General features: G+C 44.3%; 3 non-coding genes across 3 annotated transcripts; 1 reads left to right on the forward strand and 2 right to left on the reverse strand.

Annotated features, from left to right (window-relative positions):
* Positions 1 to 2,240: 2,240 nt before the first annotated feature.
* On the reverse strand, positions 2,241 to 2,312 carry TRNAW-CCA (transfer RNA tryptophan (anticodon CCA)). Its single transcript has one exon. It is a non-coding gene; the product is annotated as a tRNA-Trp (tRNA).
* Positions 2,313 to 12,736: 10,424 nt separating this feature from the next.
* On the forward strand, positions 12,737 to 12,810 carry TRNAN-GUU (transfer RNA asparagine (anticodon GUU)). Its single transcript has one exon. It is a non-coding gene; the product is annotated as a tRNA-Asn (tRNA).
* A 6,967-nt stretch (positions 12,811 to 19,777) lies between these two features.
* On the reverse strand, positions 19,778 to 19,849 carry TRNAW-CCA (transfer RNA tryptophan (anticodon CCA)). The gene has a single exon. It is a non-coding gene; the product is annotated as a tRNA-Trp (tRNA).
* Positions 19,850 to 25,689: the final 5,840 nt, after the last annotated feature.

Genomic DNA, 25,689 nt, shown 5'->3' on the forward strand with positions numbered 1-25,689 from the left:
TTCACCCCACCCCACCGCCCCATCACTTCAAGAATGTCCACAGTGCTCAGAAGGCGTGCTTTCAAGGAGCCGGGAGAGAGGCCAACCTTCAGTTTACACCAGTCTCGCCACTGTGTGTCAGGGCATCGCGGAGGCACGGGTAGAGAGGGCCCCAAACTCAGCACTGCATTTAAGGGATCACACGGGCCTATCGGGGGACGGATGTGGCAAACATTCTTCTGAGGTGACGTAGGGCCCCGTACTGACGTCATGCGCTGGACGAAACCAGATGGGCAGGTTCTGGGGAGCCTACAGGTGGTGACACCCACCTTCCATTCTATGGGGTGACCTTTAATACCCCCTTCTTGTTAGGGGTTTTTTAGGCGGTGAAACAAATCACTGTGGCTCAGTTGCCAGAGACCCCACAATGCACCCTACTTGGGTGGATGCTGCATACACATGGGGTGGGGGACAATATAATGGTGGAGGATGATAAATACACACTAATTAATGGCTCAAACCCACTAGCTAAATGGTGCCCCGTCCTGGTGCCACAGTGGAAGGTTGGTACCACCAAGTGTGGTATGTTCTAAGGATGGAAAGACTCACTCCTTCAGTCAAGGGTGTGGATGAGGTATTTCCCCCAGTGTGGACCCTGCTCCTGGCATTATTTTGCAAACGTCCACTGAGGGCTCACCTGCCCAGCTACACTACAGGGGCTGCTACTGTGGCCTACTACATGAAGGAGAGGTGGAATTCTCTACTCTTTGTCAAGTAGCGCCAAGAGGCCAAGATGTTGGCACATGTGTGATATCAACACTGTATCACCACACACACACATACACACTCAGCACACACATAACACAAAGTAACAAAACGTGACATAACATCATATCATAACAGATATGTTGGCTCACTATAATATTTAAGTGGTTTTAGTTCATAAATCTGTTAAAAGTGTTTTTGAATACACAAATTATAATTGTTTGCTTCCAAACCAGTGGCTCAATCAGTACCCCTGAGCCCTGATCCCTAAGCTTTTTTGCGTCTTAAATATTCAGCTGGGACCAGTTAGAACCATCAGCTCTGTACCTGTGAAGAGCCTGGAGGGAGCGGAGCAGAATGTGGAAGAGAAGAGATGAATGCAGAGGAACAGATGCAATATAAAGAGAGAGGGAGACACTCAAGGGGAAATGTGATTGCACACAGAGGGACCCCCTCCAAATGGTCTCACTCCACCAATCTTAAGGGTGAAGAGCCCTGTATGAGTGTTTGTGTTCAGTCAGCTATTAGACACTTAGGTGTATGAGGCCAGTCACACGCACTAACTCAACACACCAGTAAAATATGTGAAAAGCTGCAGAGAAGTAAAAACACGAGGGGCGGTCTAAGAAATCTGCAAAAAGGAAAAACACGAAAAAAGTAAATTAAACACAGCTCATGAAGTGCAATGATCTATAATGTTTAGTCTGCAACTTCCTGGAAATGTATGCGGGATCTGCCCTCACGTACGTGCATCGCACATTGTGTGCTTTACCACAGAAATATTTATGCCCAGTCACATCTCTGATCAATGTTCATAGGACTGTCGGAATTTACGAATAAAAAGGTTAAAGCAGTCGCTTGTCTTTTAGGAACATAGTTGAGCGGTGCAGGGAACGAGCTGGGTCCAGTGACCTCGTGTCAAAAGGTCTTTCTTCTGCGGGCCATGTTGACTTTCAGCTGCATAATTTCATTTTTACATTTCATGATTAGTTTTGAATTAATTTCAGCTGAATGAAAACGTCATAATTTGTTTTCCATTCCACAACTGGCAAGAATGATTCATCGTGAGCGGCAATCTAGTAATACCACAGCGCCCTCTACTGCCCTTCAATTGAAGTGTCCGACGCAGAGTTAAGGTGTTACAAGCCTTGTCGGGTGGAGGAAGGCTGCAGTATTTCCTGTTAATAATTACAGAATTGTGACATTACTACACACTTCACGAAGCGGACAGCACTCACTATTTTTGTTACTTAAAGCATTTAAAACACTTGCATTTTTTTCAAAAAATGAAGATTTGTGCGGAAACGTGTAAAAGCAGCATGACTGACGCACGACGGCTTTTAAATACCCATAGCACCTTATGAGGAGCAGGTTTGTTCCGATTAAATGCATTTATGTTTACATAAAACGAGCGTTTTTAAATGCTATTACTTATTTGATTGAGAAAGGAGTCTCTACTCCCATTTGTCAATTTTAAGTGTAAAAGCATGTGCACGTGACCTCGACGTGATTTGAACACGCAACCTTCTGATCTGGAGTCAGACGCGCTACCGTTGCGCCACGAAGTCAGCTATGTTTAGCGCGGTAGAATGACCGACAGGTAAATATCGACCTCTGTGAAGGAATGCTACTGAGATATTAATTTGTTGTTTTTCCAACGTGCTTGAGGAAATAAGGGGTTGCGATGAATGACGTTATTTTGTTAGCGGACCCTCAGTCAAGTGTTTTTACCTTAGAAATGTACGAATGAGTGAATAAATCAGGCTGCACAGGACGACTCCTTCCGGCTAGAAGACTAATTCAAGCTCCTGCGTTGTATTCACCCCAGCCTTTCCTGTCACCCCATAACTTACTTTTCTGCTGGCGCTGCTGCTTTACGGTCCGGCCATAGACTGTGAAAAATAAGCATTTCTTCCATCATCACAAGATCAAACTGTGTCACGCAGATCAGCCGAGATCCCTCCAGCTGAGGGATAGACCTTTCAGCCCCTCCCCCAGACCATCACTACGAGGAGCTGTGTTTTGGGGATCACCCTTTTACCAAGATTAGTTAGAGGGTCACGCATGAGTTCAAGCGGCGAGATGGGTCTGGAGTGAACTGTGTCAGTTGGCATCATTCAGCTGTACCACTGAGAGCCCTGAAACAGCGTCCGGCAAAACTGCCCCCCCAACCCCCCCAACCCCTAACCCAGACGTCTTCAAACTTTTTGATGCTGAGACCCCCTTGTAAAACTTTTTTAGGCGTAAGGACCCCCTTCCGACAAAAGTTTCTAGAAACTGGTACTCCAAATCATCAACAACTATCGACAACCATAAATGTGCCTGTTAGACCTCATCACATCCATCCATCCATCCATCATTCACCCACCCACACTTTCACACATCCATCCATCCATCCATCCTTCATCCATCCACCCTTTCATCCTTCCATCCATACATCCATCCTTTATCCATCCACCCTTTCATCCATCCATTCACCCATCATTCATCCACCCACCTTTTCCCACATCCATCCATCATTCATCCATGCAACCTTTATCCATCCATACATCCATCCTTCATTCATCTACCCATTCATCCTTCCATCCATACATACATACATCCTTCATCCATCCACCCTTTCATCCATCCATCCTTCATCCATCCTTTCATCCATCCACTCATCATTCATCCACCCACCTTTTTACACATCCATCCATTCATGCAACCTTTTATCCATCCATACATCCATCCATCTACCCTTTCATCCTTCCATTCATACATACATCCTTCATCCATCCATCCTTCATCCATCCACCCTTTCATCCATCCATCCACTCATCATTCAACCACCCAGCTTTTCACACATCCATCCATCCTTCATCCATCTGTCCACCCTTTCATCCTTCCATCCATACATTCATCCTTCATCCATCCACCCATCATTCATCCACCCACCTATTCTGTGCCTCTCCCATGGGGGCAGGGGGGGGGGGAGGTCAGTATCTCTCTGCGTCTTCTTCCTTCTTCCTCTCTTATGGGAGGGCATCTCTGTGCCCAGGTATGAGGGCTCTGGGACTTGAACCAATGATTTATGGGACGTGTGGGAGGGGGGGGTGGGAGAAGACCTTTCATATGCTTTACAGGCGGGACCCACAGCTCCAGGCGCCCAACGCCCATTGAACTCAAAGCTACAGCCCCCCCCCCCCCCCCCCCCTCTGTGTGAGCCCGGCGGACACACACAAAGCCACACCCAAGTACTTCACAGGTCTTTAAAAGACCTTTTACTTGTTAATGAGGCTTTGATGTTTTTCATACCTCGATGTGAATTAGGCCTCTGCCCTGAGCACCCTCAATCAGCCCGACACCACTAAATTCCTTCAGGAAAAAGGAATAACTGACAAATTATATGCTACAAGTTAATTTTGAGCAGGGCGGCGTTAGCACACGCTGAAAAACGTTGCCACTTTGATCACCATCGTTATTACACGTTTCACTACTTGATTTTCTGACAGCATGTTGAACTCTGAAATGCCATCAACATTAAAATCAAGCAGAAGCACTGCCACTTTGTAGTAACTTTATGTTTGTAGAAACTGGCAAACAATAAAGCACGTGGCTTCCACAGCATATACATTCTATCAAAAGGAAATGCAAACAAAAATTTCTTACTCGTATTTTTAAGTGATAGCTGCTTATCCATCCTAACTCTTAAGGAATCGTCTAAAAACAGTTCTGTTGTGTTGAGGGAGTAAAGTAGGGCCAATCAACGCTAAAAAGAGGCCATACCAATAAAGCCATATTAGCTGGTCATTCATTATTCCAAGCACAATTACTGATGGAGGAGGGTGTAGTAAATCCAAATACACAGATGTAGGTTCCAAGAAGGTTTATTCCAGAGGAACAGCTTAACAACCACAGGTATGGAGATAGGTCTTAACAGCTTCAGCTCCACAGCAATCCAGTAGAAGTCAAGGCAAAACATTCTGAGAAACATAGAGTAGTTCCAAATGACATATGATAATTCCAAATGACATAGGTCATGGAATACCACACACCTCCCCCCTTTTAAAAAAAAAATGAAAAGAAAAACAAAAGGAAAAAAAAAAAACAATAAAAGTAACATATGAGCAATATTGGTTAATACTTAAGATCTAACATAATCCTTGAACTTGGAAGGAACACATTTGACACGCTCACTACGTCTTAAGGAAGTCTCCTCAAAGTCAGCATTCAGCGAAGAATTATCAATTTCTACAGAAGAACTAGGTAAAATGTCAGAATGAGTCCCTAGATTAGAACTATTTACAAATTTATTCTCTAAATTGTCATATACCTCATGTGTTCCAGGAAACCCATTTGAGCTATGGTCTAAGTGGAACTTCTCAGTAACAATAGATTTTTGAGTGGGAGGAACAAGTGTAGTACTGGTCTTGCATAAAGAGATTCGCCTCAAGTTCCATATTTTACCTCCTTCCACCCTGACAGCTTTGCTAAAAATCTCAATGACCTTGACAGGATCAGACCATTTACATACCCTCCTGTGTGGAAGTCCACCAGACTTTACTCGAACAAGGTCACCAATTTTGATACTACAAGAATTGTACTTTCTTTTTTCAGAATGTTGGATCATTCTTTCTTGGTACTTGCCAATTTTATCCTTCAATTCCTTAAAATCTACTTCGTAAGAAGAGTTACTTCTTAGCCACCAAGGTAAAAGCCTAGAACCTGGTTTCCTACCACGTAATAGTTCAAAAGGAGACAAACCAGTCACCGTATTGGGAGATAAGCGATAGGTCAACAAGGTCGCTTGAAGCGCTCTTCTCCACTTCAAGCCACTTTTCACAGCCAACTGGCAAGATTCCTTAATGACCCTGTTGAACCTTTCAACTTGGCCATTTGCCTGTGGAAAGTAATTTGAAGTTCTCTTGTGTTTGACACCACAATTACTTAGGAAATCTTCAAACTCCTTACTAATGAATTGTGGGCCATTGTCCGAAACAAGTTCTTCAGGTAGACCTTCTCTAGCAAAAATTTCATCAAGAAATTCAATGACATATTCTGAAGAAGTTCTCTCAACAATCTTCAATTCAGGCCATTTAGAGAAGTAATCAATAAGAACTAATGCAAACAACTCTTTTCCCGACTGGTAGCTAAAAGGTCCAATGATATCAATGGCTAATCTACGCCAAGGGCCATTGGCATATTCAATGGGAGTTGTGTCAACAGATACACTCTTAACAGACTTGTCGCTCAGAGAGCAGGGAGAACAATTCCTGACCCAATTATCCACCATGGCATCGACACCAGGCCACCAGTAATGTTCTCTGATCCTCCTTTTAGTAGTAGACATTCCCATGTGTCCCTCGTGTGCTAATTTGCAAATAGTCTCTCTTAGTTTCAAAGGAGGAACAATTTTATCAGATCTAACAATAATGTCTTGTGACAACATCAAATCATCCTTAACTTTGTAGAAGGATGCCAACTCACCAGAGAGTTTCCTCTCTTCAGGCCAACCTTTAATCAAGAAGTCCTTGACCTGAATTAAGACATGGTCATTCATCATAGCTTCAAACCAGTCTTTCTCAGAAAAACAGAAAGAACCTTCTTGATTCAAGATTACGTTGACATCAGCAAGTGAAAATGCAACATCGCAATCAACATTTTTACCAACAGTTACAGTTGCAGGAAAACGTGACATACAGTCTGCATGGACGTTCAGACGTCCTGGAACATACACGACCTCACAACGATATTCTTGTAGCTTGGCCGCTAACCTTGCTAAGCGAGCGGTAAGTACCCTACCACCACCAGCAGATAACATGGTGATCAGTGGTTTGTGATCAGTTCTTAGAGAGAATTTAGTTCCCCACAAGAATTGTCTAAAATGCTGGGATGCCCAAGTACAAGCTAGTAGTTCCCTCTCAATGGTTGAGTAATTTTTTTCAGCATCACGTAAAGCTCTAGAGGCATATGATACTACAAACTCACCAGATTTGTCTTTTTGCATTAATACAGCGCCTAAACCTACATTGCTAGCGTCAACATAGACGATACATTCCTTACCTACGGAATACGGTTTCAAAAATGGGGCCTCTACTATTTTGTGTTTCAGAATTTCAAAAGAATCTTGTTGTTCTTTTTTCCATTCAAACTTTGCATTCTTTTTCAGTAAAATCCTCAAAGGATGTACAATGTCTGAGTAGTTTTTTACAAACTTGCCATAGAATTCGGTGAGGCCCAAAAAGGAAAGGAGTTGCTCTTTAGATTGAGGTGCAGATGCATTCACAATACTCTGAACATGATTTACTTTTGGTTTGATGCCATTGCTCGAAATTTCATGGCCAAGGTACTCTACTTTATCCTGCCTAAACTTACATTTAGTGAACTTTAATGTGAGTCCCTTAGATTTGATTTTCTCCAAAACAGAAAATAAGTTCTTATCATGTTCAATGCAATCTTGCCCAAAAATCAAAATGTCGTCTTGGAAGGCTATGGCACCATTGCATTCCATTAGTAATTCTTTCATTAGACGCTGAAATACAGAAGCTGCACTTGCCAAACCAAAAGGCATGCGAAGGTATTGGAACATACCTTCTGGAGTGACAAATGCAGTCAACTTCCTGGAGTCCTCATGTAACTCCACCTGATGGTAGGCACTGGCTAAATCAATGGAAGAAAACACAGTGGCACCAGAAAGCGCAGAAATAAGTTCATGTATGTTTGGTAAAGGGTGTTTATCTATCCATATTTCTTTGTTAAGACTGCGAAGATCCGCACATAAGCGCAATTCGCCTGTGCTTTTAAGAGAAATTACAATGGGCGAAACCCAAGGGGAGGATTCGATGGGTTCAATTATATTCCTTTTGACTAAGTCATCCAAAATTTCTTTCAATTTGGGTCTGTAGGCCAAAGGAACATTCCTCACTCTATGTCTTACAGGCAAAGCATTATCATTCAAGATGATTTTGTGTTTGAAGTCTGCATATTTTCCTAATTCATCACTAAAAATCTCAGGAAATTTCTCAAGTACTAATTTAGTGAAACTACTGTTGGATACATCTACTGTTAAGTTCACCATGGAATCAGTAATAGACTTTTGAAAACGAGGTTCATCAACATAGACTGGAGGATTAGCATTGGGATCTAATTTGATTCCTAGACAACGTTGATGAGGCCAACCAAGAATGGATACACCTTTAGTGGATACATAGACTTTTCCCATCATATCCCAATTCTTAAAGTATAGCTTAGCCCAGAAAAAACCTTCTAAGGAGATTCTTTGTCCCGTGTAACCACCAGGGTAAATGTCTGGACTTAATAATTCTCTATGACTCCACAATTGTTCAAAAATATTTTTGCCGATAATGGTGTACCAAGCACAAGAATCAGTAAAAATCTCTACAGGTTTACCATCCATAATAATAGTACAAGAGGGGAATTTTTGCTGAACACATTCATCGACAGAAAGTATACAGTTCAAACTGTTAAGAACCTCCTCTTCTTCAGGAGATATGTAGTTAATTCTCTGACCTGATCTGCATACATTACCAAAGTGCCCTTTTTTCTTACACTTTACACAAATTTTATCCCAGGCAGGACAGCCTTTGTAATTACCCACATGAGTGGAACTTCCACATCTGTAGCAGAGAATAGTATTCTTTTTGACAAAATTTCTATTGTCATAGGAATTTTTAACAAATTCTTTTTTAAAATTAGTTTTGTTACCAGAAAAACCTGAAATCGGCTGATTTTTGACAATGGCTACTTCAACATCAGGAATATTTGTTTTCTGATTTCTCCCTCTTATTTCGGATACGAATATTTCTGAATGTTCTATGCCTTTAGCTATGTTCACTACTGCAGATAATGTGGTTTCAGTCCCTAACCAAAGTCTCTCTTGGATCTTTTTGCTCTTAGTCTTCATCATTATTTGATCCCTAAGGACTTGTTCGTAAGATATAGTTTCGAATGCACAGGTGCAAGCAAGTGAACGTAATGCTGCCACGTAATCTTCAATTGTTTCATCAGGTTTCTGCTCTCGAGAATAGAATTTGAACCTTTCCATTACGGTGTTTATTCTTCTGCCGAATCGAATTTTCATTTGTTTGGCAGCTTTATCAAACACATCCATATCACCAGCATCATCTAAGGGTGGTAAGTTGTCGAATTCTTTAATTCCAGCACCCCCTAGACAATGTCTCAAGAGAGCGAGTTTTCTTTTAGCAGAACAACCATCTTTTTCTAATACTTCTACATATGCAATGAACATGGGATACCAAAGATCCCATTCTATTGAAGGATCACCTGCAACTTGAAGAAAATGAGGAGGAGCAGAAATATTAGACATTTGTAAATACAGATGAAAATAAACAATATAAGTAATTGAATTATCCTGAAACCTGAAAAATAAGAATATTAGTATAACTGGTGTGCAAATCACCGTAGTAATGGATTTGCTGAAAATGTCGTTTTTCTCTGTAAAATGAGGATTTGCTGAAAATGTCGTTTATTCTCTGTAAAATGACTGAAGTCTTTGCTGTTTATTCTATTGTAATTCAGAGTATATTTCCTTAAAGATCGCTTAAGAATGTGAGAAGAAGCAGGAATGAGTCTTGAGTAACTTTGAAATGTTACCGGTAATCGCGAGGAAATTACTTCAGCCCTTCACCAATATGGCCGCCAAGAGCGTCACGCATGCGCAATGACGTGCGCAATGACGCGTGTATCCCAGGATGCAACTGCGCGTCAATAACAATGGCAGGGCGAGGAGACTCGAAGAACGCCTCGTGAAAGAAACGAACTACGAGGTTCTCGAGGTGAGTCTCTTTAAAAGTAAACAAGCAGGGAAACGCACTCCGTGTAGGAAAATGAGAAAACGTGCAACAAGTATTTTCGGGTTTGTGATGCCTGGAACACACCGCTCGATAGGTGCGGTCGAAAAGGCAACAAATCGAAAGTTGGTAAAGTCAATGAAAAAAGAAAACTTACATTTGTTCACGTTTCTCGCGTTTTCATGAAACAGGTCTTCTGCACAATTGAAGTAAAAGTCTTGTCTCACGTTTCAAAATAAGCAGGTATCTCACACTGAGGATGTAGATTCTTTAGAGATTGAAAAGGATAAAAAAAAAAAAATGACCAATCCAGGAGAAAAAGAAGTGAACGCTGTTTCCTTCTGAGAACTGGATCCCCAATCGTCGCCAGCAATTATGTAGTAAATCCAAATACACAGATGTAGGTTCCAAGAAGGTTTATTCCAGAGGAACAGCTTAACAACCACAGGTATGGAGATAGGTCTTAACAGCTTCAGCTCCACAGCAATCCAGTAGAAGTCAAGGCAAAACATTCTGAGAAACATAGAGTAGTTCCAAATGACATATGATAATTCCAAATGACATAGGTCATGGAATACCACAGAGGGGATGTGTGTGTGGTATATACATATATATATATATTCCCTATTTCCTGCTCTCTGAAGGATGTTAGACCAAGTTGCCCTCGTGACCAGCAGATCACTACATCACAGCAGCAAGTTAGCAACTCACTAAGCAATCCTCTTGGCAAAAAAACGCACCCTTTCCAATGTACATGTATACACACATCCCACGAAATCCATAACGATAGAAATGACGATCGAAGCAGGAATGTTTCCCGGGTTTTTGCATTACAATGGGTACAGTAAGACATGTATCTGCAAAAGGAATGCTTGCCCTTGCACTTCTGCTCGTAAACGACAACGCAGGTGATGCATAAATGAGATTACGGCACCTATTTCCAGAACATATGTTCAGTGAAATAAGTTTACATTGTACATTGCCAGCAATTATTACATAAAATGTTCTTTCTGAATGCGTACTTGTTATGCATATCCAAAGTTACAAGCATACTTAACAAGCACACCTACACATTTTGGCTAGCTCACGATAGTCTTGAAATTATGTTTACAAAAATGAACTGAGAATGAAACAATATATTTGGACTCACCCCCTAGTAAAGTATTTTGAACATCACATTTAGTTTCAACAATTAAATACCACATTGAATAATTAGGCCCCGTAAACGACTGCCCTCAAAGTCTGCAAACTGACAGAATCTGCGACCCCCTTCCCAGGACTCCACAACCCCCCTGGGGGTCGCGCCCCATAGATTGAAGAAATCTGCCCTAACCCCTTGTGCACAGGGGTACCGCGTGGAGTCGGTACTCGCGCTATGCAAATGTCCTGAACTTTTCAGTCATGTACAACTCTTCTGTTGTATGTAGGGCATGGCTTCAGGAGCATCAGAAAGGTATCTATCAACAGTGCAGCAGGTACAGTGGCACCGGGGTCGTCGGGGTTTAAAGGCCCACTACACCCCAACTACTGTTCCATTTACTAGTTGGCTAGAGGCATGGGGGCATTCCCTTGATTCTGTGAGGGTCCCTGGTACCCTCACTGCACCAGTGGCCAAGACCTTCATTGCGAGCGATTGTGCTAATGTGTAAATCAAGGGAGGAAGAGGTGCAAGGACCTGAATTTTCACAATTCATAAAAATAATTAATAACAAATAATTTAGATGGTTGCGATTGGTGATGACCAAAAGCGAAACACGAATTTCACCCATGACAAATAAATCTCTGGCAGATTGAATTTGCCACTATGCACATTTTTATTCAACTATTGTGATATTTTTTTACATGTGCGGTTTGTGCCATGAATCAATCACCAACCAGCAACAAAAAATGGAAACATTTAATAAAAATGGAGAAAACAAAACAGAATGGCACATTTTTCTGAAAAAAACAGACACATCCCCCATGCCTGGTAAAAGTATAATAAATAAAGAAGGCAGATGATGCAAATATAGTAAGGAGCATGCTGTTCGATGTGTAGGTCTTATAAATAACCACTGAGCAAAAATAACCTGAAAACACTTCGTCGAACAGTCAGTCAAAAAGCTTTATTATCGGTTAAAAACCATAAAAGCAGACAATACACTTCGGAGAACAGATGAGGCAACGTGAGTGGAGAAATGAAAACCATCCCCAGCCCTTCAAAGAGAGGGAAGCGGCTACAAGAGCCACTATCAGCTTGAAGTATCAAGGTCTGGGTGGACACCCCAGGGGACCATGGGGAGGATGGAGTGGGATCTCCCTTCTCTAGTGTAGGACTCCTGGACTTGTGATCAATTTTCGTTGGCGAGTGACCCTGAAGGGGAAGTTTATTCCCCCACACAGGGTGATCCTCGTTACACTTCGCCGCTCTCAGGTTTCCAGCTCCAGGCATGAGGGGTTCACCCAGTCCAGGCTTTCTTTGCATCTGGGGTTTGTATCCTGTTGACCTCATCATATCTCATGGCCACGAGTCCCAGAATTGAAAGTGCAACCCTGGGACCTAGCCCTCTCCAAGCCCCCACCCCCTCACCCCCTCACCCCCCCCCCCCCCCCCCCCAGTCTTGTTGTCTGTTTCCCGCCCTCTCCCAGCTGCACCCAGGGCCTCTCCTCTGGGTGTGGCAGGCGCCGCTTGACCCTTTGGTAAATAAGAGGAGGCTTCGGGGCATATTTTGGGGCAAACTTTCCGCTCCCTCCCTCCCTCCCAGTGACGTCATTCTATATGATGCTATCCTAATGCCTATCTCCAGCCAGGCCCGGCCTCGGATGGGCAAGGACGCCTGAGGCTCCGGAGAGAGAGGTCGATGCTGTAAAAATAGCCGCCTGGAAGAGAGCTGTGGAGAGAGCTCGTGAGCTGCCGCCAGAGGGAGCCCTTCCTGGGGGGGCAGTTAAAGGCATAAAGCCTGTCCATGGGAACGGGGCAGACACCGGGCTTGGCAGGCTGTGCCAGTTGCTTCTGGAGTGAAACTGTGAGCATTTAAAGCAATAATATTGTGAAAGATGTGCTGCTACGTGCAGCAGAAAGCGCGAAGTGGAGCGAAGTGTGCTAGCTTGGCGCTTGAAAGGGTCCAGTGTTTTTCCAAGCTAAATCTTCCATGGCTCCACTCGGCTGCAATTCTGCCTCCACATGCAGCATCAAGCAGGTCTCTGTGGCGCAATCGGTTAGCGCGTTCGGCTGTTAACCGAAAGGTTGGTGGTTCGAGCCCACCCAGGGACGCAGTGCTTTTTTAAACATTTTGCAATCCCTGCACTGCGGCTCACTCCTCCTCTCTTACACGTCCCCTCTGCACCTGCTGTCATTCACCTCAGCTCTCAAATGCCAAAAATAAACACGTCCACTCCTCCAGCTGGGTCTAGGAGCTCAGTGGACTAATACACCCACTGTAGGGGCCTGTGTTTTAACTCCTCGTCACAGGTTCAAATATCTGCAGATTCTCTCAGCCTATCATCCATCTGAGGTTGATAAAATGAGTACCATTTAGTTAGGTAACAATAAACATCTGTTATTCAGCGCCAAGATATCCCGATAGGGGTGAACTTGCGCTTTACAAATACATGTCATGTTATTTAGTGCGGGCCGAGCCTGACCGCAAGAAAGAACTTTGAAAGGACTAACAAACAGAAGTCTTAAGAGTGTTTATTTAAAGAGGGGTCTAGTGGACTTTCACACTGGACTGTCTCTAGCCCTATTTTAGAATAGGCTTTACCTGCAATAGACTGTAGGGCATGACATCATTAGACTGAGGTTCCATTTAATTTCTTTATGGGAGTTTAGAGGTGACTATATTTTCATAATAAACGCAACACATTCTGCAGGCTTGGGGAACTGGTTATTTGTATTTTTATGAGTCTTTACGGCACTATTAACCAAGACTGTGGTTGCAGAGAGTCATTTTGGGAAAAGGGGTGCACACCTGAAGGATTGAATTAAGTTCCAAGGAAACTCTGAGAACGCACAGATTCTGTGTCAAACCATTACCTTTCTGTCAGGAGTCCTGACTGGCCTTCGTGCTGAATGTGAGGTGGATTTTAGTCTGGCTACATTCATCTATCATGGATTTAGTCACCTGGTTTTATTTGTTTGTGATTTTCCCGATTCTAATGGTTTTGCTCATCTTCTTAAAGTGCACTTAAATTCAAATGAATCTAAAAAAAACTGGGCTCGTCTACTGTTAGTCCTGAATGAGGACTTGGATTTGGGCGGTGAGGGGGGTGTGGGGCGGGGAGGCACCACACAAGACTGAACGTCTACCCCAGCTTCCCAGCCTGATCCAAGGCGCACTGGTGAACCAAGATGGAAACCATGGCTCTGAGCATATCACTGTCTGCCCTGCAAGAAAGGATCTCACTCTGTAGCTCAGTCCACGAGTAAGGAGAGAAGCCCTCCGGAGCCCCCGGATGCACCATCACTCTTCAGAGGATAGTCCACGGCTCTAGCTGGACTGGTCACAGGAGACTTATGGTAAATTCCCAGTGGGTAGAGGGCTTGGAGACGTTTTTTTGCACTTAAAGGAAAAAAGAATTGAGAAATCGACTTTATATTTCCGTAAAGTCGTGTACAGGATTTGATCTGCAAACAAATAACAGTTCTTGATATGATGATAGCACATGAACTATTTTAATATTTCATGATTGTTTCCAGATCTGCTGCAAAGTGCAAGCACTTTCCTGTTTTTTCGCCGCCAGTGTGTTAGACAGCAGCCCAGCCCTGCAGGAGGGGAGTTATAACACAAAGCTATGGATAATAATGCAATCTAAGTCACTCCTCTTACATCATTCCCTCCTCGTCTCCTTGGTTCTGGGTCCTCCCAATTCCTTCTCCTCTGCCTGCGCGCTTTCCATCTGAGTCACAGTAAGTGCTGGTGGTTGGGGTGGAGACAGGATGCTGAATACACATGGGGTGGGGGGATAAAAGAATGGTGGAGGATGATAAATACACACTAATTAATGGCCAGACCCACTTGCTAAATGGTGCCCCGTACTGGTGCCACAGTGGAAGGTTGGTACCACCAAGTGTGATATGTTCTAAGGATGGAAAGCCGCACTCATTCAGTCAAGGGTGTGGATGAGGTATTTCCACCAGCGTGGGCCCTGCTCTGACATTCATTTGTAAAAAGTCCACAGAGGACTCGAATGTCCAAGGGGTCTACGAGTGCTACTACTGTAGCCTACTACATTTACGCAGAGATGGAATTCAAGGAAGGGGCGGCTGGGCTTCGGTCAATTCAGTTTGACCTCCACAAACGGGTCGATTTCTGAGAAGAACCATTTAAATGGCTTGTCTCTGGGGAGGAGAAAGGGGATGGTGGTGGTGGTTGGGGTGGAGACTGTTTACCTTCGTGTCTGCTAATTTTGTGAATGTTACTGTTAAGTAAAGTCAATAAAATGATCAACAACAGCAACAAAAAAAACTAACGCTAGTGCCATGGGATGTACAAGCGCTCTATAAAAATGTTTTTTTTTAGCATATCATAACCCTGCATGAATAAAACTAAGCAACATAGTCAAAATATACGTGCCTAACCCTGCAAGCCCACAACCCATGATTCACCATAGAATCCAACAAAACCTTCCACCCTCACCCATCAACAGTATTCTACTCACTAACACAACCTCACCTGAAGCAAGTCCTGACCAACACACCCATGTAGGTGCACTGATTGTGTAGTGACCGACAACACCCGCTGAAGGTTACTATTACTACCCCCTAAAACCTGGCCGAAACACATTCAGAGCTACGTAGCCACACTCAGCCGCAAACATCTATATTTAGATCTTCTATAATCTCCTCTTCCTCCCCATAAATCATTAATCTACGCTTTATCACAGTGACATACACTTCCTAAGACAAACAAGTTCTACATAGTTAATTTCTAAATTGCTTAATCACAAGACACAGGTTATGGTCAAGGTTATGGTCGTCCACAAAGGTATCATAGCAATTAAAAGCGGCTCAGACTGAACACCTTTACCCACACTGCATCAAGGAATGCAAGACCTTCCTTCCAGTCATACTGACTGATAAACCACCATATTGCAGCCCTGCATTCTGAGGTGGACTCATTGACTCAGTAGCACATATTCGAAATTGCTTGTTCGTCATATTACTAGATTTCCATATCACCAAGACATAATCTTATATTTAGAACAAGCAAGGAAATTATCAATATTCTCAGCAGCTGTCCGTGCCACTGGAGTCAAGGTAGCCTCGCTGATGAAGGGCAATACCCCGAAACCAGTCCCAGGATGCTTGTTTCCAGTCCAGGGAGGACCTGGCCTGGCAGTTCGGGCTGGACTGTTCACATGGGGAGCAGGTTCAAGACTGATTTCCATATGGCTGGGTTTAGACTGGAATGGCATGGGGGGGCACAAAAAAACGATGGATTTAGGCCCAGATCTCTTTACTGGGGGTGAGTGTTTGACATTGTTCAATATTCTGTCCATCAATTGTTCTTTTTGCGACAACCACAGCAAGGCATACATTGAATGCGTTCTTCGTTCCAACAAACTGCGGGCAAAACTCTACTCTTTGTCAAGTAGCACCAAGAGGCCAAGATATTGGCAAATGTGTGTTGTCACACTGTAACAACACACACACACACACATAACACAAAGTAACACAACGTGACATAACAGCATATCATAAAAGATAGGTTGGTTCACTATAATATTTAAGTGGTTTTAGTTCATGAATCTGTTAAAAGTGTATTTGAATGCACAATATATAATTGTTTGCTTCCAAACCCGTGGCTAAAACAGTAGCCCTGAGCCATGATCCCTGATCCCTAAGCTTCTTTGTGTCTTAAATATTCAGATGGGACCATTTAGAACCATCTGCTCTGTACCTGTGAAGAGCCTGGAGGGAGGGGAGCAGAATGTGGAAGAGAAGAGATTAATGCAGAGGAACAGATGCAATATAAAGAGAGACGGAGACACTCAAGGGGAAATGTGATTGCACACAGAGGGGCCCCCTCCAAATGGTCTCACTCCACCAATCTTAAGGGTGAAGAGCATTGTATGAGTGTTTGTGTTCAGTCAGCTATTAGACACTTAGGGCCAGATTTACAAGCACGTTGCGCCACTTTCGCGTCACTTTTAACATGGGAAAAGTGACGCAAAAGCGGCACAAGGGGATGTAAATCAGCCTCTTTTATGCCCCTGTTGCGTCACTTTTGTGACACAGTGGCTGCGCAATCCAGCGCCATGCTACGTGGTATTTACAATGTGACACATCTGGGAGATGCATCACGTTGTAAAGCCATGCGCAACATGTATGCGTTCCGGCACAGGAGGGACGTTCCGGTGTAGGAACGCCTCCTAAAAGTGGCTGAGTGAAATCTACAAGTCAGTCACTTTTAAGGCCATGCTGCGTCAAAACCCTGCGCCTGCTTGAAGCAGGCGTAAGGATTGACACAGCATGTTAGGGATAGGGCACCCCGAGCCCGCTTGCGCTGCAACTCCAGCAATGTGCCGCCTTTCCGACGCACCTGCCCATGCATCTGCCCATCTGTGCACACGGTGCACCGCATTGTAAATGTGGCGCATCACTGGTTGCACACTGGTTGCAAATGCATTGCAACTCTTCTGGTGAACCCCTGCTGATTAGCAGAGATGCGCCAAAAGTAGTAAATCTGCCCCTTAGTGTTTGTGGCCAGTCACATCCACTAACCCAACACACCAGTAAAATATGTGAAAAGCTGTAGAGAGGTAAAAATACGAGGGGCGGTCTAAGAAATCTGCAGAAAGGAAAAAAACGAAAAAAGTAAAATAAACACTTCTCATGAAGTACAATGATCTATAATGTTTAGTCTACAACTTACTGGAAATGTATACGGTATCTGCCCTCACACACGTGCATCGCACAGTGTGTGCTTTACCGCAGAAACATTTATGCTCAGTCACATCTCTGATCAATGGTTGTAGGACTGTCGGAATTTACGGAATAAAAAGATGAAAGCAGTTGTGTGGTATGAGAGTCTTTTCTTTGTTTCTATTTTAGATTGTAGATTTAGTTTAGTCATATAGAATGTATTTGGGTAATTGTTGGAACTTAGGGCCAGATGTAGGAGCCCAAATATCGGTCGGTAACGGCCGATTTTGGCCGTTACCGACCGATATTTGGGTATTGTTACGTAGTGGGCTAGAAAATTACACAATCGGTATATTTACCAATTCGGTAAATTTACCGATTCGGTAAAATACCGAATCGGTAAATATACTGATTCTGTAATTCAACATGTAGGTGGCACAGTTTACAGTGCCACAGGCCCTTAGAAATGCGTTATTTACCACCCAATACTATTGGGTGATAAATTACGAATTTCTGTGTACATGCACATCTGTGCATGTACACCTGTGCCATGTGGCACACATACATGCCCTAAGGGCATGTATGTGTGTCACATGACACACAAGCCAGAAACAGGGGTGCAACAGGGTGTCAAAGTGACACCCTGTCCCCCTTGGAAATTCTGTATTTTTACCGATTCGGTAATTACTGAATCAGTTTTTACTATTGAATCCTATGGGCTTCAAGGTCCATAGGAATCAATGGCAAATACTGATTCGGTAATTACCAAATCGGTAATTACCGAATCTTACCGATTCGGTATTTTTACTGATTTTTTTCCTACATAGCAATTACCGATTAGTAAATACCGAATCGGTAAAATTCGGTATTTACCATTCGGTAATTTGCTATTACCTACATCTAGGGCCAGATGTAGGTAAAATAGATTTATCGATTTTTAATTACCGAATTTTACCGATTCGGTAATTAAAAATCGGTAAATCTGAGGGGTGGATATGTAGGTATTCCAGATGTGCTGGAATAACGATTCGGAAGAATTTGGTATTTATCGATTCGGTAAATACCGAATCAGTAATGCCCATTCATTCCTATGTGCTTTGAAGCCCATAGGAATGAATGGGCATTACCGATTCGGTATTTACCGAATCGGTAAATACCGATTTTCACAAGGGTGCAGGGGGTGTCACTTTGACACCCTTTGGCACCCCCAAAACAGGCTCGGGCGCCATGTGGCAGGGATACATGCCGTAAGGGCAGGTCTGCCTGTCACATGGCATAGGTGTGCATGCACACCGGAATCGGTATTTTACCATCAAATTGGATTTGATGGTAAAATACCGATTCGGTAAGGCCTCTGGGACTCTGAAGAGTCCCACCTACATCTGGGTGCCTCAGAATCGGTAAACTTACCGAACTTTTATTTTACTGAATCGGTAAAATTACCGATTCGGTAAAAAAATGCCCCCTACATACCTGTCACCCATTTACCGATCGGTAACGGCCAAAATCGGCCGTTACCGCTCGGTAAATGGCCTCAAACGGCCACGTACATCTGGCCCTAGCCACTAATGATGTAATGGTAGAACGTTTTGTGTAATGTGATTCTTTATAAAAACGGTTGACTTGAGACAGCTTAGACGCTTTCTCTGTGGCTCCAGTGGTCATTTACTTATACACTAAATAAAGTGTTATTTTAATACTTCTGGATCACTGCCTTTCTTTACAAGTTGCTTGTCTTTTAGGAACATAGTTGAGCGGCACAGAGAACGTGCTGTGCCCATTGACCTCGTGTCAAAGGTTGTGTCTTCTGCAAACCTTGTTGACTTCCAGCAGCATATTTTCTTTATACATTTCATGATTAGTTTTGAATTAACTTCAGCTGAGTGAAAACGTCATAATTTACGTCATAATTAGTTTTCCATTCCACACTGTAAAGAATGATTCATCGTGAGTGGCAATCTAGTAATACCACAGCGCCCTCTACTGCCCTTCAACTGAAGTGTCCGACACAGAGTTAAGGTGTTACAAGCCGTGTCGGGTGGAGTAAGGCTGCAGTATTTCCTGTTAATAATTACAGAATTGTGACATTACTACACACTTCACGAACCGGTGAGCACTCACTATTTTTGCTACTCAATGCATGTAAAACACTTGCATTTTTTTTCCAACAGGACGATTTGTGCGGAAACGTGTAAAGGCAGCATAACTGACGCACGACGGCTTCTAAATATGCATAGCAATTTATGAGGAGCAGGTTTGTTCCCCATAAATCTATATATGTTTACATAAAACGAGCGTTTTAAATGCAATTACTTATTTGATTTAGAAAGTAGTCACCCATTTGTTAATTTTAGGTGAAAAAGCAATTTGTGCGTGACCCCGACGTGATTTGAACACGCAACCTTCTGATCTGGAGTCAGACGCGCTACCGTTGCGCCACGAGGTCAGCTGCTTTGCAAGTTTCTAGACAGTTGACATGTGAGTAAGGGTCAGAAACTGTTGCTGAGGTGATTTCTTGTTTTTTGAATGTTCGGTCGGATTTACAAGATTAAAATGCTTTAAGGTACTCCCGGCGGGACACTCAGGCAACCGTTTCTAAAGTGAACATTTACAATCCTTTTAATAGCACAGATTATCCAACAGGACTCATTTGTTTTGAAAGTTACATCGAACTACGATTGTATATGTACTACTTTATTTTCATGACACCCATATACTTGCTTGGCCGCTGGCGCACTTAATTCATAGTCCTGTCAAGTATGACATAGGATATGAAGTGAACAGTTTTCATATCACAGTATCAGACATTTGTCTCGCACGTCAGCCGAGATCCTGTAAACTCAGTGGGCAGATTTTTTGTCGCCTTCCTAACGGAAACCTGGATGAACGCCTCCTCGGCCCCCGACATCGCCATAGCCATCCCGGACGGCTACAAAATCACCCGGAAGGACCGCATCAACCAAACCGCCATCATCTACAGGAACACCATCAGCGTCATAACCAACGGCGAAGACATAATCTCAGCCGCCGAACACCTACACGTCCAAATCCACACCAACCCCAAGACCACACTCAGAGGAACCCTCATCTACAGACCCCCGGGCCCGCGCACACAATTCAGCGAAACCATTACCGACTTCATCAGCCTGCATGCCCTAGCCTCACCCGAATACATCCTCCTAGGGGATCTGAACTTCCACCTGGCGAACAACAATGACAGCACCACCACCACCCTGCTCGACAACCTCGCCAACCTCGGACTCAAACATCTGGTGAACACCCCCACCCACTATGCCGGCCACACGCTCGACCCCATCTTCTCCGCTAGCAACCACGTCTCCCTCAGCCACTCCACGGGACTACACTGGACAGACCACAGCTGCATCCATTTCACCTTCAAGAAGACTACATCCCACCACCACATGCAACAGATCCCCCGCAGATGCTGGAGCAAAGTCACCAGAGACCAGCTAACCACATCGCTGAGCCGGAACCCACCAGTTGACACCCCTGACGCCAACAACGCAGCCCAGAATCTCGCACAGTGGATCACCAACTGCGCTGATGACCTCGCTCCTCTAAAGAACCCCCCAGGCAAGACCAGCAACAGGAAAACCACATGTTTCACCGACGCCCTCAAAGACATCCTGCTGAACCCTAAAAAAACATGGCGCCACGAACGGACGCCAGAAAACATGACAGTCCTCAAGAACGCCACTCGCAAACACCACCAGCTGATCCGCACCACCAAAAGGACATAGTTCAGAGAGCGGCTGGACAACAATACCCACAACAGAAAGGAACTCTTCAACATCGTAAAAGAGCTCTCCAACCCCAGCGCCAGCAACAACGACATTGCACATCGCAAGACCTCTGCAACTCCCTCACCACGTTCTTCCACCACAAGATCGCAGACATACACGACAGCTTCAGCCCCCAGACTCCGCCCCCAGCCACCGAACCAACGATCACGCCCACCACCCTCAGCGCCTGAACCCCCTTCAGCACTAAAGACACCACCCACGTCATGAACACCATCCACTCTGGCTCTCCCTCTGACCCATGCCCTCACCACATCTTCAACAAAACAGACGCCATCATTGCACCCCACCTCCGGAACATCATAAACAACTCCTTCGCATCAGCCACCTTCCCAGAAAGCTGGAAGCATGCAGAAATCAACGCCCTTCTGAAGAAACCCACAGCCGACCCAAAAGACCTCACGAACTTTCGCCCCATCTATCTCCTTCCCTTCCCGGCAAAAGTCATTGAGAAGACCATCAACAAACAACTGACTGCATTCCTTGAAGCAAACAACTCGCTCGACCCATCCCAGTCCAGATTTCAAGCCAACCACAGCACCGAGACCGCCCTCATCGCAGCCACCGACGACATCAGGACCCTGATGGACAATGGGGAAACTACCGCTCTCATCCTCCTAGACCTCTCGGCCGCCTTCGATACCATCTGCCACTGCACCCTAACAACCCGCCTCTACAACACTGGGATCCAAGGAAAAGCCCTGGACTGGATCACCTCGTTCCTCTCCGACAGAACACGGATAGTCCACCTTCTCCCTTCCGCTCCGCGGCCACCAAAATCATCTGCGGCGTACCCCAAGGCTCCTCGCTCAGCCCAACCCTCTTCAATATCTACATGAGCCCCCTCGCCGCCATCACACGCAAACACAACCTCAACATCATCTCCTACGCCAACGACACCCAGCTGATACTCTCCCTCACCAAAGACCCATCCACCGCCAAATCCAACCTCCAGGAAGGGATGAAAGGCGTAGCGGAATGGATGAAGCTCATCCGTCTGAAACTGAACTCAGACAAGATGGAGGTCCTCATCCTCGGACAATCCCCATCCGCCTGGGACGACTCCTGGTGGCCAACTGCGCTGGGCACCGCACCCACATCCACGGACCACGCACGCAACCTGGGATTCATCCTGGACTCCTCCCTCACGATGACCAAACAAGTCAATGCCATCTCATCTTCATGCTTCAACACCCTTCGCATGCTCTGAAAAATCTTCTGATGGATGCCCACTGAAACCAGAAAGACGGTCACCCAGGCCCTCGTCACCAGCCAACTGGACTACGGGAACACCCTATACGCAGGAACCACAGCCAAACTTCAGAAACGACTTCAGCGCATCCAAAACGCCTCTGCACGACTCATCCTCGACATCCCTTGCCACAGCCACATAACTGCCCACCTGAGAAACCTGCACTGGCTCCCCGTCAGCAAGAGGATCACGATCAGGCTCCTCACCCACGCAGACAAAGCGCTACACGATATGGGCCCCGAATACCTCAACAGCCACCTTTCGTTCTACACTCCCACCCGCCAGCTCCGCTCTACCAGCCTCGCCCTCGCCATCGTCCCACGGATCCGCAGAACCACAACAGGAGGAAGATCGTTCTCTTACCTGGTCGCCAAGACATGGAACTCCCTCCCCGCACACCTACAACTGACCCAGGACCATCTCACCTTCAGGAAGCACCTCAAGACCTGGCTATTCGAGCAGTAACAGCACCCCCCTCCCTACAGTGCCCTGAGAGCCTCACGGGTCAGTAGCGTGCTCTACAAATGTATTGATTGATTGATTGATTGATTGATTGATTGAAAACGTCACACTCCTCGAGGGCACAGAGGCCCCTCGGACCGCCATTGGTAGTGGCTGTGTTTTGATGGTCCCCTGTCACTTGATTAGTTGGAGTGTCACGCGTGGCTCCAAGCGGAGGGACGATTTTGTAGTGAACTCTGTCAGGAGCTTCTGTGCCACTGAGAGCCTGGAAATAGCGGCCGGCAATGCGGCCCACCCCGAAACATCTTTGCACATGGATCCCCCGGTGAAGTCACTACTCGTGCTTTGCAAATGTCCTGTACTTTTCAACTCTGTGCAAATCTTCCTATTGTAGATAGGGCGTGGCTCCAGGAGCATCAGAAAGTTGTCGCTCAACAGTGCAGCAGGTGCAGCGGCCCCTGGGTCATTGGGGTTGAAAGGGATACTACACCCCAACTACTGTTGTCATTTATTACTTAGCTAGAGGCATGGGTGCATGTCCTTTGCTTGCAAGAGGGCACCTGGTAGCCTGTCTGCACCATTAGCCAAGGTCTCTGATGCGGAGGATTGTACTAATGTGTAAATCAGGGAAGGAAGAGGTGCAAGTGACCTGGATTTTGGTGGCAAAACGAAAAAACTTGAATCTATTTATAAAAATAAAAATCCCTGGCAGATTGAATTTGCCACTTTATAGGATTTTATTCCACTTGTTGGATTTATTGGAATTCTGGATACATTATTGACACATTTTAATGCGCTCCGCTACCAAACTACAAATCATCAGAAAAATGACATCAACATGGAACAAGCATTTACAATGCAACGGTTTCGCCTTTGGAAAAGTTAGAGCTATTGGCATTGTAAATGACAACATTTTTATTTATGTGTTGGCTTTGAAAACATAAATAAATGGCATTGTCATTTACAAAGCCAATAGCCTAATCTCTCGCAAATGCGACACCTATTGCATTTGCACCCACACACACACAAAACCGGGTCACAAGCAGGCAACATAGGCACACACAAAAATGGGTCGCAAGCAGGCAACAGAGGCACACACAAAACTGGTGTATTTATTTTTTAAACACCTTTTTGGTATTTACCCATATTTCTTTTGTATTTTGAGAATAAATTGAACCGTAAAATTGTATATTTTTACATTTAGTTTACTAATAAATATGCATTCATACTTTTCTGCCTGGCACATTTTACAGCCCAGCCAAGTTTCCCAGGACAATGCACATTCCAGTTTTTTCTTTGAATCTGGGACTTCTTGTCTTGTTCATACCATTACAAAACCAGGAGTACACGTCCCAGAATTCAAGGGAAAAAACACGTGGACTGGAGAGGGCAATACTCTTGGCGCGAGGGCTTACTTTACACCCCAGGTACACTCAGTAAGTTTAGTAGACAAACGGTACATCACTATTTCAAAAATAGGTTTCCAGATGAAATATACCCTTCTTCATGCATCTCATTTATGAGATAACTGCACCCAAGCCGAACACGAAGAGATGTTCCATACGCTGGCTTTTTCATGCCTGGCACAAGTTACTATGATGAACAGGTGGGTGTTATATATATTCCCATCAGATAAATATTTTGTCTACATATCTAACTCAGGAGGCCAACTGGTTGATCTACCGCACCCTTTTATCTACTCTAAATTCGTATATATGCAGATCAAAACAAGTGTCATATTTTTAATCGTATGCTACTGTATTTATCCGATTCTACTTTTTTTATTAGACTATTTTGGCAGGGTTTGAATGATCACAGCAGGATTTTGTATTTGAGTGGGTGAAAGACTTCTTGCAGAATGTTAAACAAATGAAAGCAAGTCAAATGAGGAAATCCAAAGTGTAACACAAATCGTCATGTTTTCCAAAATCAACCATTTTCCAAAAATCAGCACAGTAATACATTTCTCGTATCTAATTTATAAGACCTAAAACATTAAATGATAGCAAATATCTACAATAGGTACACTTAAATGACAAATACCTACAATAGGCACATATTAATGACAAACTAAAACCTCTCCCAGTTAACCTAAAACTATTAAAAAAGTAACAGACTTTAAGTGGCTATAGCCTAATACAAAGAGGGTAATAGACGCATACACTTGTCCAGGATTGTGATGCATGGTTTCCAAATAAATCTTTTAAAAATAATTTCAGTATCTTAATCCAGTTACACTCACTGCAGACGTAACAGTAGTAGGGAAGTATTTCACGGCTATCAGAGCTATAAGCGCCGGGCCACGCTCTGAGTGACGGTGATCCACTGCTTCCCCAAGGGTGTGCGGAGACACCAGTTTGCAACAGTAGAAAGCAAACGGTGCTCCTGCACCTCGAACAGTAAAACGCCACTGCCAGCTGAGCCATGTAGACCCGTATTTACTGGGAAAAGCAGGCTGTACATTCGAGTTGCTCTTAGAAAGTCCATCTCACTTCCTTTCAATTCTTTACTAATGGTTGCTACCTACTAAGGAGTTTGACAACGTTTTTTGATGATCCCTTATAAGTACATTTCGGGCAAAAAGGTCAATATTGTTTCCTCTATGGGCTACTTTTTTTATTTTTAATCTCCAGCTCAGATTTTTATTGACATTTATTCCGGACACACCTCCTAATCTCTTGACACAAATCAAATCCAGCCAACGGGCTATATATTGTAAGACGGACAGCGGGAGGGGGGGCGGGAAAGACA

Source organism: Lissotriton vulgaris, chromosome 12 (genome assembly GCF_964263255.1).
Source record: "Lissotriton vulgaris chromosome 12, aLisVul1.2, whole genome shotgun sequence".
Lineage (NCBI taxonomy): Eukaryota > Metazoa > Chordata > Amphibia > Caudata > Salamandridae > Lissotriton > Lissotriton vulgaris.